Source organism: Phyllobates terribilis, unplaced genomic scaffold (assembly GCF_046119375.1).
Source record: "Phyllobates terribilis strain yellow unplaced genomic scaffold, ASM4611937v1 Scaffold_4__5_contigs__length_816908805, whole genome shotgun sequence".
Lineage (NCBI taxonomy): Eukaryota > Metazoa > Chordata > Amphibia > Anura > Dendrobatidae > Phyllobates > Phyllobates terribilis.
Genome location: NW_027362764.1, coordinates 716,683,450 through 716,705,922, shown reverse-complemented (window position 1 = coordinate 716,705,922; position 22,473 = coordinate 716,683,450). Strand labels below are relative to the sequence as shown.

Below are 22,473 nucleotides of genomic sequence, written 5' to 3'. Positions count from 1 at the left end.
CCTGTGGGGAGCTGTTCCATCCTAGCTGCCCTATCAACTGCCTCAGAGGTCTGCAGCAGTGCTGGTACAAATTACCAGAAATCACAGGTGGCGTCACGATCAAACTACAAATCCCATATAAACTATCCCCTTTTTGTTGACCGCCCTGGGCCACGGACCGGGCCAGCCACTGTGACATACCCCCCACCAGCATCCATAGGCCCGGCTGCCGAGTACCCCTCTGCCCAGGGGGCACGTCATCTCCAGAGCTGGGTTTGTTATAGAGTCCATTGCAGACCTGACAGCAGTATAGCAGAGTTACCTATCGATGTAGCAGAGCTGGGTTTGTCACAAGGTCAAGGGCAGGAAAACTGTCCTCAGTGGCATCCTGGGCTCCAACTTCCTGAATACTCAGATGGCGTGCTACCATCTGAGCTGGCCTATAAGGCCCAAGACCGTAACCTTATAGAAACATATTGGGTTGCTGTGATAACCCAAAGCACAGTAGAGCAGCGAGACCCAGCCCCTTCAGACTGTTTGGAACATCAGGATGAATGATTGTATGGAGAAGAAGAGTTGATTGCTGCTATGAGTCCAGGGTCACGCCAACAGTAAAGCTCAGGGAGTGGGCTTGCACACAATTTTCCATAAGAACACTGCCATGAATAAAGGATGGCATCTTAACAATTCAATCCAGGAGCAATTTGGTGAAGAACAGTGCTCTTTCCAGCATGATGGAGACCATGTCACAAGGTGAAAGCGATAACTAAGTGGCTCGGGGAAGAGAACATTGGCCAGGAAATTCCCCAGATCTCAATCCCATTGAGAACCTGTGGTCAAAGCTCAAAAATTGGATGGACGAACAAAAAAAAGAAATTGTGATAAACCCCAAACACTGATTAGGTAAGAATGGGCAGTCATCATTCAGGATTTGACATAGAAGCTGATATCCAGCTGCCAGACCGAAGGGCCGGAACATATAAAATACTGATAATTGTACTTCAGGAACCATAGAAACATCTGACTAAAAGATCTAAAAACACTGAAGCAGCAAACTGTGAAAACCTACATTTGTGTCAGTCTCAAAACATTTGGCCACGACTGTATTTGAAGAAGGTGTAAGCTGGCAGGTGGGGAGCAGAAGTTTAGTACATACTATAGTGCAAGCTGGCTTTGTCCTCTACCTACTAGATCCTTGGGGTACTTGCACAGTCTGTAAGGGGTACATGCAATGCTCTCATATCATTTAAAGAGAATCTGTCACCAGGTTGTTGGTACACCATCTGAGAGCAGCATGACTTAGGGGCAGAGACCCTGATGCCAGCGATGTGTCACTTACATTACTGGGTGCCGCAGTTTTGATAACATCCCTGTTTTATCTGCTGCAGATCTACCAGTTCTCTGAATGCTGAGCTCTGTATAACCCCGCCCACATCACTGATTGGCAGCTTTATACTGTGCATAGTCAGTAATCTGCCAATCAGTGGTGGTGGTGTGATTGGACTACATTGCAGCAGGTTTACTAGTCCTCTAGTGATAACCTCCTGCTCTTAAAACTGTGATTTTGTGAAAACTACACTAAGCAGCCCAGTAAGTGACACATCACAGGAATCAGGGTCTCTGCTACTACATTATGCTGTTTTCAGATTTGGCAGCAAAAGCCTAAAAGCCAAAACATTGTATATGATTGTTGCTTTGGGGTAATTTGGTACATTTTTATTTTTGCAGCAGCGTTTTGGTTTAGAGATATAGAGTAACACCGTCTAGCTAAAATCCAAAGGGGAACATCTTACCACTCTATGTCCAACTATGGCATACAAGAAAGGATTATGCACATAATTGTCATTTGTTACACTGATGTTACTTGTTGTTGTTTTTTCTATGTGTTGGTCTATGGGTTCACATCGGGTCCAGAGAACATTTTGTATTTAGTTAGGTTTGTTCTTTCACAAGAATAGAAACAAGGAAGAGTCAAAAGGAACATTCTGCAGCAAGGTGATAGTTTGCAGAACCAGTGAAAAATGATGATGGCACTTACATGGCATGAAGCCTGGCATTGTCTCTGAAAATTTCAGCAAAGCTTTTAAAGAGCGGAGAAGATCAGTATGTTTACCCATCTATTATAATCCATGCAGTCAGCTGCACAAGCCTCGGATCTTATTCACCATGCAGCTAGCAGCAACCGAAACTTTCGAAACAAGTGCCAAGTAGCACACGGGGCACAAAAGAGCGAGCAATTCTACAAATTCATCAACCAGGTTTGTATTAATTGCTACGCCGCTGGGCTGAGTATTTGTCATGAACCTGTTTCAATTAATCTTTAATTAAACAGATTTATTACTTGACAAATGCTCTTGATGCCGGAGCTTTAATCACCAAGGAATTAACACTTTTATGTTCAGCCTGAGCAGAGACCAAGCAAAAGACTAATATTTCTGTCCATAGACCAACAAATCATTGCAGCTGGGAAATCTTTCAATTAGAATGGCCATACGCGGTGTCAGTTCTATGGAGGTGGACGAGATTAGCAGGTGCCAGACACTGACACTACCAATTATCTTGGATGAAAGAATAAAAAAAACATATAAACTTGACACATAAAGCAGAAAGGGGTGACATCAAGATCTAGGGAAGGATCTGTAAGTCTAAGCCGTCTTAAGCACACATTATCGGATATAAAGTGTGCATAGCTATAGGGGATGCAGAGGTTACAGTTCTGCCTGGGTACTGGTGCCAGATTTCATAGACGCCGTTCACACTGCATTTAGTATGTGCCCTTAATATACTGTACATGTTGTATATGTAGATGTATATATGGACAATGACACTGATAACCAAGAATGGAGATCTTTTTCAGTATGAAATACTTGATGATCGGCATTGAAACCTGCAGACTGGACTTCTTAGGCCACTTCACACTTTCAGTATTTGGTCAGCATTTTACATCAGGGCTTGAAAGACAAAACCAGGAGTGGGTGAAAATGCAGAAGTGGTGATGTGTTTCTATTATACTTTTCCTCTGATTGTTCCATTCCTGGTTTTGGCTAATAAGTACTGAGGTAAAATACTGACCAAATACTGAAAGTGTGAACGTGGCCTTTCTTGATGTATATTTGGGAAGCATAGCCCAGACATGTAGGGGGTCAGCCCTTACTGGACATTGAATGACACTGTGGCTTTAAGAGACCTTGCTCACCTCTGATTATTGCTCTTGGACTAGTCGACTCTCCCCCCTGTTGTTTTGGTGTGTGCTGTGGAAGGGAGAAGAATCAAAAAGTGAGAGACCTTGGGTGTCTGAGGTAACAAACAGGACGTTTGTATATGTCCTGATAAGTTGAGACATTAAGAAGAGCTGATGTTCTCTGAGGAAAAGATAAAACTTAGACTATTGCAATATTTGTTGTCAGAACTGTGTCCAAAAGTAAAGAGCTGAATTGCTTCTCTAGAACAGCTTCCTTGAAGATTGGTGACCTGATGTAACAGATAACACAGAGTGCGGCCAACTATCATCATTGAAAGTGAAACCAGACTTGCCTACCTGCAGAGGGAAAGAGATCCAATATACAGGAGAAAGAACTCAAGTGCAACTCACCCAGGTTAGCTATATCAGAACTAAGCAGCAGCTGTCTTTCTGTCCCTAATCTGCACAATTGTGAGTGAAACACCGGTGTTGAACTGTGTTAGAGTTTAGCGCAGTTTTCTTTAGTTAGGACGCTGTAGCAGCGTGGCCGATTAGCGGAAAGTCAGATAGCGAATTAGCAGAGAGTAGTTTGTGAAAATTGATTTATACTGTTTGCATTGTACTGTCATTGCCATAGATGGACATAGTTTTGTGATACATTTCAGCTATTTCTTATATTCATGTTATTAATATTATAATTGTAAATACTGTTATTCTTATCTTCCGGCAAATAATTCCTTTTTACACAATAAAGCCGGTGTTTTGTTTCTGCCTCCTCGTCTGCTGTGCTGTACTTGAATCCTGCTTTGCGGTGTTCTTTGGACACTGCTGAAGACATATGCAGTAAAATGCCATGAGTTGCATATTTCTGCATTTGACACCTGTTGCAAAAAGAATGTAAAGTTCGAGGTGTGCATTTTTTTTTACTGAACGTTATTGTATTGAAAAGTGTAATTTTTCAATACATGATCACTTGCAAAAGCATACTCCAGTACTCTGATATACAGTGGCATGTAAAAGTTTGGGCACCCCTGGTCAAAATTACTGTTAGGGTATGTGCACACGATGCAGAAATGCTCAGGATTTTTTCCTGAGCGTTTCTGCATCTCTCTGGCAGGAAAAAACGCATGCGAATTGTACATGCGGTTTCCTGCCAGGGACATGCGGAAATGAAGCGGTCTTCACTTTCATTTCCGCATGCGGGTTGACAAGCGCTTCCCAAGCGATTTTAGCATCACTTGGAAAGTGCTTGTCAACTTCACACTATATAAATCCATGCAGCCGGCATGGATTTATATAGCGTGTGAATGTCAAAAAATAAAAAATAAATATATACTTTACCCTCTGATGGCCCCCGGTGTCCGGCTTCGCTCGGTCCCGGCTGCCGGCAGTGAAGACTTTAGGACCTTCCGACGTCAGCGTCACGTGACCCGTCACATGACTCTGACGTCAGCGAAGGTCCTTCTTCATTCAACCGCGAAGTGCGGGGAATCAAGCAGGAGCGCTGTGCGGGCCGTCAGAAGGTGAGAATATATATATTTTTTATTTTATTCTTTTTTTTTTAATGGTACCTGGGTCTGGATGAGAGTCCTCTCATCCACACCCGGGTACCATCCGCACATTAGACCGCATGAAAAGCGCATCAACATATACAGTGATGCGGATTCCATGCGGTCTAATGCAAGTCAATGGCGGCAAAAGAGCAGCGTTTCCGCAAAATTAATTGACATGCTGCGGATTTTTGACCGCAGCGTTTACGCTGCGGAAAAATCCGCATCATGGGCACAGCACATGCGGATTTCAATTGGGGAACATTGCTGCCCTTCTACCATGCGTTTTTCATGCGTTTCCGCGGCGTTTACGCAACTGCAAAAACACCGCGGAAACGCATGAAAAACGCATCGTATGAACGCAGCCTTATTGTGAACAGGTAAGTAAGTTGAAGATGAAATGATCTCTAAAAGTCCTAAAGTTAACATTTCCTTTGTATTTTACACTGTGTGCAGAATTATTAGGCAAATGAGTATTTTGATCACTTTGATACTTTTTATACATGCTGTCCTACTCCAAGCTGCATAGGCTTGAGAGCCAACTACCAATTAAGTAAATCTGGTGATGTGCATCTCTGTAATGAGGAGGGGTGTTGACTAATGACATCAACACCCTTTATAAGGTGTGCTTAATTATTAGCCAACTTCCTTTCCTTTGGCAAAATGGGTCAGAAGAGAGATTTGACGGGCTCTGAAAAGTCCAAAATTGTCAGATGTCTTGCAGAGGGATGGAGCAGTCTTGAAATTTCCAAACTTTTGAAGCGTGATCACCGAACAATCAAGCGTTTCATGGCAAATAGCCAACAGGGTCGCAAGAAGCGTGTTGGCCAAAAAAGGCGTAAAATAACTGCCCATGAATTGAGGAAAATCAAGCGTGAAGCTGCCAAGATGCCATTCGCCACCAGTTTTGCCATATTTCAGAACTGCAACGTTACTGGAGTATCAAAAAGCACAAGGTGTGCGATACTCAGGGACATGGCCAAGGTAAGGAAGGCTGAAAAACGACCACCTTTGAACAAGAAACATAAGATAAAACGTCAAGAATGGGCCAAGAAATATCTTAAGACTGATTTTTCAAAGGTTTTATGGACTGATGAAATGAGAGTGACTCTTGATGGGGCAGATGGATGGGCCAGAGGCTGGATCAATAAAGGGCAGAAAGCTCCACTCCGACTCAGACGCCAGCAAGGTGGAGGTGAGGTACTGGTATGGGCTGGTATCATCAAAGATGAACTTGTGGGACCTTTTCGGGTTGAGGATGGAGTGAAGCTCAACTCCCAGACCTACTGCCAGTTTCTGGAAGACAACTTCTTCAATCAGTGGTACAGGAAGAAGTCGGTATCGTTCAAGAAAAACATGATTTTCACGCAGGACAATGCTCCATCACATGCATCCAACTACTCCACAGCGTGGCTGGCCAGTAAAGGTCTAAAAGAAGAAAAAATAATGACATGGTCCCCTTGTTCACCTGATCTGAACCCCATAGAGAACCTGTGGTCCATCATAAAATGTGAGATCTACAGGGAGGGAAAACAGTACACCTCTCGGAACAGTGTCTGGGAGGCTGTGGTGGCTGCTGCACGCAATGTTGATCGAAAACAGATCAAGCAACTGACAGAATCTATGGATGGAAGGCTGTTGAGTGTCATCATAAAGAAAGGTGGCTATATTGATCATTAATTTTTTGGGTTTTTGTTTTTGCATGTCAGAAATGTTTATTTCTAAGTTTTGTGCACTGATATTGGTTTACCTGGTGAAAATAAACAAATGAGATGGGATTATATTTGGTTTTTATTAAGTTGCCTAATAATTCTGCACAGTAATAGTTACCTGCACAAACAGATATCCTCCTAAGATAGCCAAATCTAAAAAAAACACACTCCAACTTCCAAAAATATTAAGCTTGGGTATTTATGAGAACATAGTTGTTGATCAATAATAAAAATAATCCTCTAAAATACAACTTGCCTAATAATTCTGCACACAGCGTAGGCAAAAAAATAAATTTATATATAGATTTATAAAAACCCAGCCTCCTCTAACCTTGTGCCAAAAAACAGCAGCCATGGGTGCTTCTAACAATCTCCTGAATCCATAATTTACTCATGAAAAAAAATCATGCTCAAGACAAGAAGGACTGCAAGCTCACTGAGTGATCAGATTATAGTTACTTATCAAAACCTAAGAAGAGAGAGGAGACCCAGACTGGATAGCAAAGTGAAAGACAGAGAGTCACAGACACACACAGATTGTGATGCTGTTTTCTCGTAAGTGTTTTATCTCACCCTCATAGATGGATTCACAGTTACACTGTGCAGTACTACTGTATAATGTCTTCTATGTTGCTTCTGCTTTTGAACATATTCTGAATTCACACAGAAGAGCCGGAATTCCTCATAAGTCTGTGTGTGCTGTGTATGTCAGTCATCATAGCAGCTAAGCTCTACCCACTAGCTCGGAAACAATTGCAAATTAGTGCTTTCATAGAGGTAAACTGGAGAACAATGCAAGCTATAGACCAAATGCTGGCCAGAAATTGTGTTATTCCCTCAGTACACACATGACATCTTATTCTGAAATATTGATATCACATGACTTCTTGGAATAATTTCTTCTTAAAGAGGTGGTCCGACTCCAAAATAATTTTTATTTTAGGCATTGATGGTTTTAAAATAATAAATGGAGGAATATTCACCTTCCAGCGCTTCAGAAGAAAAACAGATGAGAAACTATAAAAATGCATCATCAGAGAAACATCCAATGATACCTACTTCTGGCCACATGACAACTGCAGCCAGTCCAATTCTTTGACTTCCAAATGGAGCAGGCATAATAATAATACTTTTTTTATTTCTATAGTGCCAACATATTCCGCAGCACTTTACAATTGAGAGGGAACTTTTACATACAAGATAAGATGTTACAGAGTAAGATATAATTAATCACAGAGGAGTGAATGCCCTGCTCGCAAGCTACAATCAATGAGGAAATAAGGGGGACACAAAAGATTAAATAAAGTGTTGTTGTGTAATGTCCAGACATCAAATAAAGCTGCATGAACCATTCACCACTCAGTTTGTGTACAAGTACAGATGCAAAGCACTACTGAGTGCGTGAAAGAGAGAACACGGGATAGTTAGATTAGTGAAGCAAAGTGATAGACCAGTCTAAAGAAATGTGTTTTCAGGGTAGGCTTGGAGCTGTGGATACTGGGAATTAACTGGATTGTCCGGGTAGTGCATTCCAGAAAACTGGTGCATCACGAGAAAAGTCTTGGCGCCGGAGTGGGAGGTTCGGATTATAGAGAATGTTAGTCTTAGGTCATTAGTGGATCAGAAAGGATGGGTAGGGTGGTAGACAGAGATCAGGGAGGAGATGTAGGGCAGTACACAACTGTGAAGAGATTTGTGGGTAAGAGTGATAAGTTTATATTGGACTATGTAGCAGATGGGCAACCAGTGCAAAGAGATGGCACTATCTGGTATAGATAGGTTAGTAGAGAGAGGAAACACAAAGAGTTCAGTTTTTCACAGATTTAGTTTTAGTTAGAGGGAGGACATGATGGTAGAGACAATGGACAGACAATCACTGGTATCTTGTAGTAATGCATGGGTGATGTCAGGCGAAGATGTGTATAATTTGGTGTCATCAGCATAGAGATGGTACTGAAAATCAAATCTGATGATGGTTTGTCCAATGTTGCGGTGTATAGAGAGAAGAGGAGGGGAGCTAGGACTGACCCCTGAGGAACCCCAGGAGAACCAAGAGAGAACAGTCATCAATTCCAGAGCCAGCGCAGACCTTCAGAGCTGTCTGCACTGGATCCAAGGGGGGCACTGGAAGGCGAGTATACCTTTGTTTATTATTTAAAACAATTAATACTTAAAAAAAACAAACATTTTAACTCAGTTTCTGACAACCCCTTTAAGTAAAACTTTTTTGTCCTCAAATAAAATTTGACCTCTAATATTATATTCTTTAATCCTGAAGAATGAAAGTTCCACATTGTGCTTTTATTATCAGGTCAGCAATATATTCTGTCATTCGATTTAACATTACATAAGACAAGGAAGAACATGAAGTCGCCAGACAAGAATAGAGAACACTGCAGACACCAAGACTTTCAGGAGGGGGCGAGAGGTCAGTCGTCTCTGGGTCACTGCTAGCACATTTCCTGACCCAGCACTGCTCCTACTCATTGATCGGGAGGTGAATGTTCTGTACCGCACCTTCCTTCCTTTATTTGTTCTAGATAATGCATACCTCATGTCTTGCTATTGAAGAAGTGAATCTTATTAGAGTGAAGGCCTTACTGGCTGGGCATACAATGCTGTTTGCATAAATACTGTCTAAGCTATTGATTTCTATGGCGATTAATATGTCATGCCCATGCCAGAGTCCTGGCCACACGGCCTCTGTTGTCTGATATGTAAGTGGTATATGTGTGCTGTATTAGGGTAACAAGTAAGCAGTGTGTGTATGCGTTGTATACGCCTAATGCGTAAGGCTATGTTCACATTTACACTTTGGGAGTTCTGCTTGACTGTTTTGTTTTAAAGAATGGACAGAGTTCATACACAAAATGGATCCATTGCATAAGTAATACATAAGGATGCAGAGGGGCCCCATTGATCATTGTGGGGTTCTGTGATATTTCAGTTTTTAGAATAGAAGAAAAAGTTCTACATTCTGCTCTTTTTCTTCCATTCTAAAAATTGACACCAAACAGAAACCAGAAAGACACCATAATAATTTTTTTGGAAATAATTAGTTTTTTTGCATGAGTTTCATTTGTCTGTGCCAAAAATGGAACTCCCTAATGTCTGAATATATCAGAAATGTGAGCGGTGTGTGCTGCATGTATCTAATGTGTAGGTGCTGTGTGTACAATGTGTGCAATATAATAGTGGTGTGGTTACTGTATGTGTCTAATATGTGAGCGGTGTGTGCTGCATGTGTCCGATATGTGAGCGGTGTGTGCTGCATGTGTCTGATATGTGAGCGGTGTGTGCTGCATGTGTCTGATACGTGAGCAGCGAGTGTGTTACATGTGTCTGATATGTGAGCAGTGTGTGCTGCATGTGTCCGATATGTGAGCGGTGTGTGCTGCATGTGTCTGATATGTGAACGGTGTGTGCTGCATGTGTTTGATATGTGAATGGTGTGTGTGCTGTATGTGTCTAATATGTGAACGGTGTGTGTGCTGCATGTGTTTGATATGTGAATGGTGTGTGTGCTGTATGTGTCTAATATGTGAGCGATGTGTGCTGCACGTGTCCGATATGTGAGCGGTGTGTGCTGCATGTGTCTGATATGTGAACGGTGTGTGTGCTGTATGTGTCTAACATGTGAGTGGTGTATGTGCTGCATGTTTTTCATATGTGTGCGGTGTGTGTGCTGCATGTTTTTGATATGTGAGCAGTGTGTGTGCTGCATGTGTCTGATATGTGAGCAGTGTGTGTTACATGTGTCCGATATGTGAGCGGTGTGTGCTGCATGTGTCTGATATGTGAGCGGTGTGTGCTGCATGTGTCTGATATGTGAGCGGTGTGTGCTGCATGTGTCTGATATGTGAGCGGTGTGTGCTGCATGTGTCTGATATGTGAACGGTGTGTGTGCGCTGCATGTTTTTGATGTGTGAGCAGTGTGTGCTGTATGTGTCTGATATGTGAACGGTGTGTGTGCTGCATGTGTTTGATATGTGAATGGTGTGTGTGCTGTATGTGTCTAATATGTGAGCGATGTGTGTGCTGCATGTGTCAGATATGTGAGCAGCGAGTGTGTTACATGTGTCTGATATGTGAATGGTGTGTGTGCTGCATGTGTTTGATATGTGAATGGTGTGTATGCTGTATGTGTCTAATATGTGAGCGGTGTGTGTGCTGTATGTGTCTGATATGTGAACGGTGTGTGTGCTGCATGTGTTTGATATGTGAACGGTGTGTGTGCTGTATGTGTCTAATATGTGAGCGGTGTATGTGCTGCATGTTTTTCATATGTGTGCGGTGTGTGTGCTGCATGTTTTTGATATGTGAGCAGTGTGTGTGCTGCATGTGTCTGATATGTGAGCAGTGTGTGTTACATGTGTCCGATATGTGAGCGGTGTGTGCTGCATGTGTCTGATATGTGAGCGGTGTGTGTGCTGTATGTGTCTGATATGTGAGCGGTGTGTGTGCTGCATGTTTCAGATATGTGAGCAGCGAGTGTGTTACATGTGTCTGATATGTGAACAGTGTGTGTGCTGTATGTGTCTAATATGTGAGCGGTGTGTGTGCTGTATGTGTCTGATATGTGAACGGTGTGTGTGCTGCATGTGTTTGATATGTGAACGGTGTGTGTGCTGTATTCGTCTAATATGTGAGCGGTGTATGTGCTGCATGTTTTTGATATGTGAGCGGTGTGTGTGCTGCATGTTTTTGATATGTGAGCGGTGTGTGTGCTGCATGTTTTTGATATGTGAGCGGTGTGTGTGCTGCATGTTTTTGATATGTGAGCGGTGTGTGTTCTGCATGTTTTTGATATGTGAACAGTGTGTGTGCTGCATGTGTCTGATATGTGAGCAGTGTGTGTGCTGCATGTGTCTGATATGTGAGCAGTGTGTGTTACATGTGTCTGATATGTGAGCAGTGTGTGTGCTGCATGTTTTTGATATGTGAGCAGAGTGTGTGCTGCATGTGTCTGATATGTGAGCAGTGTGTGTTACATGTGTCTGATATGTGAGCAGTGTGTGTGCTGCATGTTTTTGATATGTGAGCAGAGTGTGTGCTGCATGTGTCTGATATGTGAACGGTGTGTGTGCTGCATGTGGCTGATATGTGAGCAGTGTGTGTGCTGTATGTGTCTGATATATGAACGGTGTGTGTGCTGCATGTGTCTGATATGTGAGCGGTGTGTGTGCTGCATGTGTCTGATATGTGAGCGGTGTGTGTGCTGCATGTGTCTGATATGTGAGCGGTGTGTGTGCTGCATGTGTCTGTTATGTGAGCGGTGTGTACTGCATGTGTCTGATATGTGAGCGGTGTGTGTGCTGTATGTGTCTGATCTTTGGATAGTTTATGCAATGCAGAAAAAAAACACATAAGCGCCATTTTCTCTATTAAAATACTTTTATGTAAAAAAAACAACCCTAAACAATTAATATAGACCACATAATGGGTATTGATACATCTATAATCCCCATATTTATTAAAGTAATGGACACCATAAAAATAAAAATTCATTGCCAGAATTACATTTTGGTTCATTTCATGTTCCAGAAACAATAAAAAGTGATCAAAAAGTCATATTTAATCCACAACGGTACAAAACCGTCAACTCATACCGCAAGAATACAAGCCCCTACACAGCTGTTGGAGGAAAGAAAAAAAGTTTGTGTATTGGTGTCACCCTCTGCCACAACTTCCCTATCCCTACAATGGAGCACACCTAGACCCCTCCCAGGTGCAGAGTTTTTAACAAAGCAGATATCTATTGGATTAAGTTTCTATAATGCAAATCCCATAAACATGAGATTTCTTGCAGCCCCCTGCTCCATATTCCTGCCTGCTTCTGCTGCTGGTGAACTTATTTCTGTGTGCACACGACGTCCTAATGCTGATGCAGCGCTGGAACTGTAGAGAAATCTGGAGCAAAAAGCATTAAATATACGCCACAGCCTAGCCCAACTCGCCCAATTAACACTATATCACACCTATTTAGAACCAACTCTGTGGCTCACCCTAGAGGCTCCTGAATGTCACCCACTAACTCTTGATATCTTGCTATGGACCCTCCCAACCCAACGCAAACATATTACTAATCCTGTCATATCACATTCGCTTAAAATGTGGGGCTCCCTGAAATATTCCTCCTCTCTAATCTTTCCCTTTTTTACCTCTGGCCTCACTCTGGGTTAACCCACAGTTTCCCCCGGGAAATGAGTCCCTACCGAACTTCCGATCATGGATCGTAGCCGGGATTACTAAAACCCACCATTTATTTAATGTTAATGGTATCATCCCATTTCCAGCCCTTCAAGATAAATATAAACTTCCCCCTAAAGAAATATTTTGCTATCTACAACTTAAGAATTTCATCCCCTTACTGCTGAGAAACTTTACCCCGCCGTATGCATTTACTCCTTTTGAACAGCGGTGCCGTCAAAACCCACAAGATGCAATATCTCTCCTTTACTCCCATATCAATTATACTTCACATAGACGTACTGTAACCTATACCTCTCGATGGGAATCTGACATTGGCTCCGTCCTATCCGACTCTGAATAGTCCCAAATTTGGTATTCATCAACGGGAGGTATAATAAACACCTTAATGCTGGAAACAAACTATAAGGTGCTAACTAGATGGTACCTGACCCCAGCTAGAGTGGCTAAAGCAATCCCTAACTACTCTCCCAGCTGTTTCAGGGGTTGTGTCATGGATGTGTCAATTTTGACAGATAGTCATACTGGAACTGGCTGTAGAAGGTCGCTGCGTTTGGCCTTGCAAACATCTTCTTGATCCTTTCATCATCCCTCTCCCTTTAGGACCCAGCGGTGATCTCCACCTTCTGCTGCTAATTAACACACCCTTGCTGGATCCTTAAATACACTCAGTTTCTCCAGAGAGGTGTCGGTGATTAGTCAATTCCTTTTTTCAGGTCTGGAATTCTAGCAGTCGGCTAGATTCTCCTTGGAGTTCCTTTGTGGATTGTAGTCGTGATTAGTGTTGAGCGAATTTGTTCGGCGAATGTTCGAAAGTTTCAAATTCGGCACGAATATGGCACATTCGCATTCGTGATCACAAAGGCGAGAAATTTTTCTTAAAGTCGGAAAAGTTTGACGAATTTGCGCGGGACCATGAATACAGGGCAACCACGGCATTTTGAACAGTTTTGTTAGCATAGTGCAAGTGTATGATGAGCGATGACATATGCCAGGTGAGAGTGGGGGCTGTGGAGAGCTTAGAACAGGTCAGTTCAGCGGTGCACTGTTTTTTTTTTCTGTGGGGGGTAACTTTAACTGAGGAAAGCACGGCCAGCCAATCATAGCGCAGGAAGCGTCTACACTGTCCAGACATAAGGGCTTCTGCAATTGGCTGCAGAAATCACATGTCCTCTCAATATAAAAAGCCGCCATGTTCCCTCAGCGCCATTATATCCATGTCACTGCTGGAGACAGATGCCGCTCTGTGTTCTCCTGTGTAATGAGAGATATTAGCGTGATAGATGGGCGCTTGTGTGGTAGTCAGATAGTGTAGATAATTCCTGGCCTGTGTACCTCTGCAACCGCTGGTGCAGCACATTTTTGGTCTTCTTGTGCAAGTACTGAGATTCTGACAGAACCAGCTGTGCACCGCTGGTATATAGCTCCATGTCTCAGTATACCTTGAATCTTTTTTTGCACTTGCTAATGTGATCAAGCAAGCGCCGTGCACCTTTTCATTTAGTGGGGTTGAAATTGTGCTCTGCACAGTCTGCAGAGCTTCTTATTGCAGAGCACAAAATCTGTTTTTCTTTTCTGTTCCTATTGTGATATTGAAAGCAGTGTGCACTAAAGTTTTTTTTTAGTGTCAGATCCTATTTTAGTGGAGTTGAACTTCAGGTGGTTTCAGAGTAAAAAATAATTTTTTTCTCTTGCTACGCCCAGTCCAAAAAATATTTTTTCCTGTGCCAAAAGTCATACAGTGCTATAAGCCAGCTACTAAGTCAGTGGCGGTCAAATTCTGCTTGTACGCACAGTCAAACCTACATATATTTTTGGTTGGCAGACAGAGTCCACCAAAGGTTTTTTACTATGGTAAAGTTGATCCAGTCTGCTAAAAGGCAGATCCTATTTTAGTGGCGTTGAACTTGTCCTGGTTTCACAGTAAAAAAAACAAAACTTCTCTTACTAGGCCCAGTCCAAAAAATATTTTTTCCTGTGCTAAAAGTCATACAGTGCTATAAGCCAGCTACTATGTCAGTGTCGGTCAAAGTCAACTGGACGCAGAGCTTATGCAGAGTAACCCAAAATTTTTTTTTGCTGAGTAAAGTGATACAGCTGGCTAGATCTGAGTTTGAAATATTTTGGAGCATATATTCTATGTCATACTGGCCTCATCCACATAAAAAAAAAAAAATTCTCCTGTTTCTAAAGTAATACAGCAAGGGACATCTCAGTTTGAAATTGTTTGGAGAATATCTCGTAGGTTTTATCGGCCTCATACACACTAACAAATTTCTTTTGTCTGTTGGTAATGACTCACCCCCTGGGCCGTGGGGTACTCGGAGCCGGGCAACAGGAGACGATGGGGGTAGTGGTGGCAACCCGGTTCCGTGGCTCAGGGTGGTCAGACCAATGGTAGTCTGCTATGTGCTGTTCATGTTGTCCCACTACGCCACCCGTGGATTGCGGTTATTATGAACCGCCGCTGCAAGGTAATCCCCTGAGGCTTATGGTGTACGCAGCTGAGGTTGTTTAACTCCCCACGGGAAGAGTGTAGCCCCAGGGGTCTGCAATGGATGATGGGGGTGATGGTGCAGGGAGTCCCAGTACCCGTAGTGCTGGAGAAGCGAGAAAGTACACAGACAACGTACTGCAATCCAATGTCTTTTACTCACAGTTCATGTGCTCCGGGTCACTTCTGTACAGGTAGTGACCGCCCGAGCCGTGCTGCGTCCACCAGGTGTGGGGCTCGGTCAACTCCCAGGCAGTTCAAAAGTCTGGCTTAGGACCCCCTTTTGTCCTTTCTCTGGCCTGCCTCACCAGTGATCCACTTTTGTCCAGCTGCCGCGGATCTGCGCGGGTAAACGTGGGCCCCGTTCCCCGCTGTCCTATATGGTGCCTTCCTAGCAGGTTTGATGAGGTGTCGCACCAATAAATGATCACGACCTCCGGTCTTTGGCTGAGGGTAGTTTCTCCTCCACCAACTTGGGTTCCGGTACCCTTAATCTGCCTGACCCTTCACCCGGTATTCTCATGGGTTCTTAGGGTCCCTTCCACCTTCTTGTTCCTGAGCCCTTCTGTTTCTCTATCTGTCCTCCTCCTTTTCTGTTCCTTCTTCTCCTGTTCCTTCTCTTCCTCCTTTCTCGGCCTTTTCTCTAGGCCCACTCGTGAGCAGAGCTCCTACAGAGCCTCTGCTCCCTGTCTTCTCCTCTGACTGAACAGACCCTGATCTAAGATGGTGCCCACCTTTTATACTTCCCTCTAAAGCATGAGCCCAGGTGACCAGCAACCAATGGACTCCTGTCTACGCTCAGGAACCGTCCCCTCCTGCTCCTACATCACTGGGTTTTCCTCCCCCTCCCCACTCCAGCCAGGGACATGGTCTGTCGTGCTTGCATTACTGTCTAATGGGAGCACCGTTGAACTGTCCCTCGGAAATGGGGTGTGTGTGCTGTATTCAGTTACCTGAGCCCTGGTCCATACTCCATCCTTACCCGGGAGTGGAATATGACACCTCTGGCAGAGGTGCAATACCCTTGTAGCGGCCGAACCCTCGGGGCGCTACAGTAACGTTATACGGCAGGCCATATCTTACCTTGTCATTTAGTGCCACTGAAATTCAGGTGTGTGCTGAGCTATTGCACAGGAAAAAAACATATTTTTCTTTAGTTAGTTGGGTGCACCTACCACTGTATCTGACCAACATGAGTGGGGAAAAAGAGAGGGCGTGGTGGAAGGGGTATAGGCTTGGTGTTCAAGGTGTACGTGGGGTACGTGGTAATGTTAGTGGAAGCACTAGTGAACCAACACAAACAGGTCCTATCCAAAGACAACTGACAACTTCTGTTACTGGACGGGCTACTCCACTCCCTCCCTTTGGCAGCCGCACAGCGATACGCCTTGTTGATAAGGCCCAGAAAGAGCAGGTGCTCCAGTGGATGGCAAGTTCTGCTTCCAGTGGCCTCTCCTCTTCTTCCTCCACCTCAACATCACACGCAGTACAGTTCACAGAGGTGGCACCCCAATTACCCATGCTTCCCCCTGCGTCACAACTGGCCAATTGCCCAACTGACAGTAGCGAACCACAGATGAGCGAGTCTGTAGAACTCTTCACCCATTCTGCACCATGGGCATCAGAAGTGTACACCAAACAGTCACAGAGTCAAGGGGAGGAAAGCATCTGCACCGACGCACAAATTTTTTTTAGCTTGGATTCGGGGCAGGACGAAGTAGGGTCCGAGCAGGTTCCTGACTCTCGTCACCAGACCTTAACCACAGAGGAGGGACGTGATCCCGATGAGACTCAGATACCTGAGGCTCATGCGGACTGTACTGTGCTGTCAGAGCAACAAGAGGAGAGGGGTCACCCTGAGGGCGAGGAATGGGATAACACATTGGATGATGAAGAGGTTGAAGATCCTACTTGGTGTGAACCCAGAGTCACGCAGCCGTGTAGCTCATCTGAGGAGGTGGAGGAGGAAGACGAGGAGGTTACATTTCGCCCTACGGCGCAGACATGGAGTGATGCAAGCACGAGGAGCACTGCATCCTTAGCCACAACCGTTGCTGTGGCCAGCAGCAGTCACGTGTCTGCAGCTCGCAGGGGCAGCAAGGGTTGCCTAGCATGGGCCTTTTTTATCACTGCAAAGCATGAGCCAACTCAATGTTATCTGCAAACTTTTCAATAAAAAACTCAGTAGAGGGAAAAACTGCAATAATTTGACTACTCCATGTGACGCGCCCCTGGGCCTGCTGCGTCGCGCGGCATCGCGCGCACGGGGGAGCTTACCCGGAGCCGGGTCAGATGGGGGTAGTAGTCTCGTGGCGGTGACCCGGTCCGTGCCCAGGGAGTCAAACTGAGCGGCAGTCTTTAGCAGTAGATGTTAGAATGTTCGACTACGCCACCCGATGAATGCGGCTATGAAGCCGCCGCTGCAGGGCAGACCGCTGAGGCCGGTGGTAAGGTTGTGCAGCGTAGCTGGTAGAACCCCCAACGGGAGGGGTATGGCCTCAGGGCAGCAGATGTAGATGATGGTGATAGCGATGGTGCAGCAAGAAAGCTCAGAGACTTGTGATGCAGTTTCAGGGTTTTTACTCACAGGTGTTGCTCCGGTCACTCCGGCCTTGAGTGACCACCCGAGTCGTGCTGCGTCCACCAGGTGTGGGACTCGGCCAACCCCCAGGCAGTTCCAGAGCGTGGTCCTGAGCTCCCCTCTCTTCCTTCCTACTGGCCGTCCCCACCAGGGACCCACCTTTGTCCGGCTCCCTCGGGCCTCTTGGTGGTAAAACCTTCTCTGGCTTTCCTGACCCTATTCGTGGTATGCCTTCCTGGTGAGTGTGGTGAGGGTCGTGCCAAAGCTTGACCACGACCTCCGGTTCCTGGTTAAGGATATCTTGCCTCTGCCAGCTTGGGATCCGGTACCCTTTTCTGCCAACCCTTCACCCGTCCACTTGTGGGATCTCAGGGTTCCCTCTTGTCCTGCGTCTCTGGGCCTTTCTTCCTCCTCCTCTCCACTACAGGCCTGGCCCTGGAGCTGGGCCCAGCCGGAGCCACAGCTCCCTGTCAGCTCTCTCTCTGAACAGACCTGGACTCTCTCCCTGTCCTAAGATGGTGCCCACCTTATATACTCCCTCTATGTGTGAGCCCAGGTGACTAGCACCCAATGGGCTCCTACTTCTATGCCCAGAGTCCCTCCCCTATCTGCCCCTACACTACTGGGATGTTCCTCCCCCCCTCCCACTCCAGCCAGGGACAGACGCTGTCGTACCTGCACATCTACCTAGTGGGAGTACCGTTGTTCTGTCCCCCGGAAATGGGATGAGTGTAGTGCATGCAGCTTACTGAGCTCAGTCCCACACTCCATCCTTACCCGGGAGTGGAATACCACACCACTGGTTTGAGGTGTAATACCCCTGTAGCAGCCGAGTCCTCGGGGTGCTACACATGCATGAACGTTCATATGCTCACACAACATTCTTTTCGCTGGGAATCTTACCGCTCTGAAATGCGAACCAGCAGACCTCAACAACCATCAGCTGCTCCATCAAACGCATCCGCTGCTTCATCCTCCTCCTCTGTTACCGTGCCAAGTATTGTCACGCAGGTGTCCCATTGCAGAAACTCTGGTTCTTTACGCGCTCCAGTCAGGCTGAGTGACAGCCCGTCAGAAGTAACGGAAGGGGACACGTCTGCTGTGTTTGTTTCACTGAGCACACCGCATGTTTCTCAATCCACCGTAACATCTGCACCTCACTCACACTCCACCAGTTTTTCCAGTTCACCATACTCCACCCTCTCTCAGCACCTTAGCTAGATCTTGGTCCCGCAGTTGTGGTCACGTAAAAGATTGTTTCGTCCTACGCATGTGACGCGCCCCCGGGGCCGTGGGGTACTCAGCAGCCGGGCCTCTGGTTGCCGGGGGATATCACGGTGGCTGGCCCAGGCGTGACCCAGGGCGGTCAGTGAAAAGGGGGGACTTCTATTATATGGGGTTTTTGGGATTATTCGTGACACCACCTGTGGTGTCTCGTGAAGATCACCAGCGCTGCAGCAGTCCTCTGAGGCAGATGTTAGGGCAGCAAGTGATGGGACGGCTCCCCACAGGTGGAGCAGGCCTCAGGGCAGTGTAAGATGGAGTGGTGGTTGCGCTGGGCGTTGTAGTGCAGGGGGAACAATGGTGCCGCTGAAAGAATGGACGGAGGCAGTGCAGTGCAGTCATGCAAGATTTTACTCACAGTTCTTTAGACACTTCACAGGTGCACGGTGCAGGTAAAGGCCTCCCACGTCGCGCTGCGTTCATCGGGCAGAGGTTCAATCCTTCCTCAGGCAACTTGGGAATACCCGGTAGAACCCCACTTTCTCGTGTTCCTATTTTGACCGTCTTTACTCTGGTCCTTCTCCCTCCTGCTCTGCGCTGCCCACTCTCAATCCCGCTCGGGTGCTCTAGAGTCCTTCCTGTACGTCGGATCCGGGACCTACTTGACCCTCCTGGGGGATTAGAATGCCGCAGCAATCCCTCTGTCTTCTCTCAGATGCGGGGCGTACGGGTGCCGTCCTGCACGCGCCGTACCCCTTGGGATCCTTTCTGTAGAACGGAGCCTACTCCCTGCTCCCCTCCGGGGCCTTCACACTTGGCCCTAACTGCGGAGCAGATCTCTTAATGAGACTCTGCTCCCGGACTGTTCCACCGAACAGTCCCGAGCTGTTCTTCTGAACAGCTCCCTAGAACTGACACGACTACTCCACCACTCAACTAAACTGCCACCCTAAGATAGCTTCCCTATTTATACTCCTATGAAAAGTGCTTCCTCTATCTACTTCCTCCACCCACACCCACTACTGGTTCCCCCTACCTTTGGGTTCCCCCCACTCCAGCCAGGGTCAGGGCTCAGCAGAAACATACATTGCGTCTTGCCCCTCCAGCCGGCATGGAGTAGTGTAGTGTTGGATGCAGGTGTTTTGGGGTTCTGTGCAGCACTCCCATCCTACCTGAGAGAAGGGAGACACCACACCTCTGGGTGAGGTGCAGTACCTCTGTGGCGACTGAACCCTCAGGGGCGCCACATTCCCCCCCGGTAAAACATAGCACGTCCGCGGGCTGGAACAAAACAAAAACAGGGATATATGACATGCAAAATTTTTAAGATGCATCCGCATATAAGATTATAAAAACATTCTTCCCTTTATGGGAGGCACATCACTTTAAAGTTGCAAGTTACATTTTTAGAAATATTATAAAACTTTCTTAAATAACATCTTTCTTCTTCATAAGTGCAACAGGTAGCAGTGTAGCACCCTGAGGATTCGGCTGCTACAGGGGTATTGCACCTCAACCCAGAGGTGTGATATTCCACTCCCGGGTAAGGATGGAGTGTGGAACTGAGCTCGGTAGGCTGCATGCACTACACACATCCCATTTCCGAGGAGCAGACCAACGGTACTCCCACTTAGAAATGTGCAGGTACGACCGAGTCTGTTCCTGGCTGGAGTGGGAGGGGGGTGGTACATCCCAAGTAGTGTAGGGGCAGATAGGGGGAGCAGCCTGGGTAAAGATAGGAGCTCATTGGGTGCTGGTCACCTGAGCTCACACATAGAGGGAGTATATAAGGTGGGCACCATCAAAGATCAGGGTCAGTCAGTCAGTCTTTGCAGAGGAGTCAGTCTGCCACAGTCGGTCAGTCTGTCAGAGTCAGCAAGGAGAGCAGAGGAGCAGAGCGGCCTGAGCCAGAGTGAGAGAGGAGAAGAAAGAGAGACCCAGAGGGGGTGAAAAGAAAGGACTCTGAGAACCCAAATTCAATCCCCGGGTGAAGAGTCGGCAATAGGGTACCGGATCCCAAACTGGTGGGGGCAAAAGCACACCCTAGCCAGAGACCGGAGGCCGTGGGCAGCGTCTGCCACGGCCACCCACCACATCCACCCCGAAGGCAGACCACGTGGAGGGTCAGGGAACCCAAGGCCAAGGGTCTCCCAACAGAAGGCCCGAGGGAGCTGGACCTAGGTGGATCACTAGTGGGGACGGCCAGAGGAAAGGACAGAAGGAGAGCTCAGGGTCACGCTCCGGACTTGTTTGGGGGTTTGCTGAATCCAGGACCTGGTGGACGCAGCACGGCTCGGGTGGTCACTTGAAGCTAGAGTGACCGGAACATCAGCAGTGAGTAAATACCCTAAACTGCACAACCCGACTCTGTCTTCATTTAACATCTATGCTGTACCACCACAACCCCCATCCTCTGCACCTGACCCCCTGAGGCTATACCCCACCCGTTGGGGGTTATACTACCAAAAGCTGCACCAACACCATCAGCCTCAGCGGACCCTGCTGCAGCGGCGGCCATAGTGACCGCAATACAACGGGTGGCGTAGTCGACATTAAGAACTTTATAACATCTGTAGGACTGCCACATACTCTGAGCTTGACACCCTGGGCACGGACCGGGTCACAGCCACTCGGAAGACTACAACCCCCATCTGATCCGGCTCCGGGTATTCCCCTAAAGAATATGGCCCAGGGGGCGCGTCAGCAGCATGAGGGACCAGTCCGCAAACCCTCAACGCAGGCCCTGGGCGTGGCTGCAGGGCATAGGCGATCCTGAGTTGGACAACGGCTTCCGCCACGCCAAATGGGTTTTTGTTCTGTGGTCATGGGCATTATTATAAAACCAATAGGGTGCACTTTAAGAAGTGCTGAACTATGTACAATGTCAACGTCCGGCTGCTCACAGTCCTCAGCCTGTATACCCTTACGGGTAATAGAAACACACACTCTACATTATTCAACTTTTTAACGGTAATAGCAACGTCCAGTCCCACTTGCCGGCTTAATAGTGGGGACCCCGCCTGGGGTATTCCTCATTTTTCCCTGACGAGGGACTTCCTGCAGCCGTGCATCCTTGTTGACATGCAGGGCATACCAGCCACGTTCTCCATGGTGCCAGGTGAACGTGACATGATCTCCCGGATACAGGTTCCGGTCGGGATGGCCTTCCTCCAGCTCGGGCTCCACATCCCGCCGGTTGACAAATATGTCCCTGTTGAACTCGGGACTGCGGATGAAGCCCCAACCAACCTTCAAATTGAATTTAACGATGAGGCTTTCCTCGCGGGGGCTGGGGTGGGCTGTCTCCACCTGGCGAACTTGTGCCTTGGCGGCCTTATCTCGGGCCTCCAGGCATTCACTGCGCGCTTCTCGTGCGCGTCGCTCCCTTTCCAATTGCCGGAGCTCCCGCCTGCAGAACTCTTTCCTCTGCAGGGCGGCGGCCTCGGTTTCTTGGGAGAACCCCATCAGGTCACCTCCCGGTTGTCCCAGCATAACTCCTCTCCGCCGGGGCAGGCAACCGGCGGCGCTGGTATTGGGAGGAG

General features: G+C 46.7%; 1 long non-coding RNA gene across 3 annotated transcripts in view; it reads left to right on the top strand.

The window, feature by feature from the left end:
• The window catches only part of LOC141264502 (uncharacterized), a 79,054-nt gene that overhangs the window by 10,670 nt on the left and 45,911 nt on the right, over nt 1–22,473 (top strand). The window contains exons 1-4 of one of the 3 annotated variants that reach the window (XR_012319975.1): nt 1,931–2,237; nt 3,426–3,575; nt 8,423–8,553; nt 8,734–8,850. This is a non-coding gene — a long non-coding RNA (uncharacterized lncRNA). Of the gene's footprint in view, nt 1–1,930; nt 2,238–3,425; nt 3,576–8,422; nt 8,554–8,733; nt 8,851–22,473 lie in introns of those variants that run through there. The other 2 variants (XR_012319973.1, XR_012319974.1) reach the window with 2 other exon arrangements.